Below are 1,706 nucleotides of genomic sequence, written 5' to 3' on the forward strand. Positions count from 1 at the left end.
CCTCTACAGCTAACTCCTATATTTGATCACAGAAGTCCATAACCATGAATTCCCCCTTCATGTGATGATTTTTATCCAATTTCAGAGCTGAAATAATCAACTCATGTGAAAGCTATTTATGAGACCCTATATGAAAAAACAAATAAACCACAATGAACACTCGATCCCAAAGAAAACCACAACTACAAGGGGTGAATCAAACCAGCTGAAATCCGAAGGTATCCTTAACAAAAGACCAGGGGAGAGGGAGGGCCTCAGACACCATCAACGGGGAGAAGATGCTGGCTCGCCACAACACGTCTTCCTCGAAAAGCCCCGTGGCAGGGAAACAGACTGCCGGTCTTACTAATGATGTCATGCGGCTGAGCATTTAGACCCAGTCGGCAGTCGCACCAACACTTTGCCTCAGCAACAGGTCTCCTGCCTAGCCTACAGTGGTGTTGCTATTTTTTTGTGTTTTGCCTTGTCTTGCTCCTTTGTCTCTCCTTGTTTTGTCTTGCCTTGTTCTGCTGCCTTGTACCCTCTGCCCTGCTTCTTCATGCCCTGTTTTCCTTAACCCTTCTTTGGTCTGTCCTTGTCTTGGTGCTCTGGGTCCATCTTGTCTTGTTCCACCTGCCTGCCTCCTGATATTGAATTTTGCTATGGACCCAGACCACTTTCTTGCCTGCCACCTGGTAATGACCTTTGACTGAGCCCCAGATGCTATCTATTTGCTGGCTGCCCTAACCCTTGGCCTGGACATGGACACCATCTACTTGCTGCCTGCTCTTATCATTGCCTGAATCTGGACTATCTCAGACCTCTCTTTAAGGAAGACTCACCTAAGCCTTGCCAGCCCCTGGAACTCAAAGGCTCAACCCATAAAGAACAGGGCTGGTAGAGGGGAAGCTCCAGTTCCAGTTCCTGTAATGGTGCGTCTGCCAGCCGTCATAGTGGGCCTAGTGGGTTCACCTACTAGGTTGTGTTAACCCCACCACAGCCTAAGGGCTCACAATCATGACAGGCAGGATCAAAAGCAGTAATGAGGTGCATTGGGTAATGATTGCCCTGTATGACCAACTCCTGCAGGTAGTGGAGAACCCGGACTTTAAGTGTCTGCTGAATCAGTTATTCCTCAATTACAAAGTGCCCTACAGGACTGCATTTAGAAGGCAAGTTGTTTATTTTATTTATTTAAATTTATTTGCTAATCGCTTCACTGATAACTTTTATAAATCTAGAGAGATTTTATCACAATAATCCATTCCACTGACATACAAAAAATACAGCAAAAACAACAGCTTAAATCTCCTGTTCCTCACACCAGTTAACAGCCAGGGACAATATTCGTTAACCACGTTTTCAACTATTTCTGAAAGCTCAATAGATCCTCCTTTCCTCTCAAAGGCCTGAGGAACACCATAGAAACATAGAAATGACGGCAGAAGAAGACCAAACAGCCCATCCAGTCTGCCCAGCAAGCTTCACACTTTTCTGTTTCTCTTGGCTCTTAGTAAGCTTTTGGTTCTATTTCCCTTCCACCCCCACCATTAATGTAGAGAGCAGTGTTGGAGCTGCATCTAAGTGAAATATCTAGCTTAATTAGTTAGGGGTAGTAATCGCCGCAATAAGCAAGCTACACCCATGCTTATTTGTTTACCCAGACTATGTAATTCAATCCTTGTTGGTTGTCTGTATATAGATCCACTTTTCCTCATCCCCCTGCC

This window comes from Rhinatrema bivittatum, chromosome 5 (genome assembly GCF_901001135.1).
Source record: "Rhinatrema bivittatum chromosome 5, aRhiBiv1.1, whole genome shotgun sequence".
NCBI lineage: Eukaryota > Metazoa > Chordata > Amphibia > Gymnophiona > Rhinatrematidae > Rhinatrema > Rhinatrema bivittatum.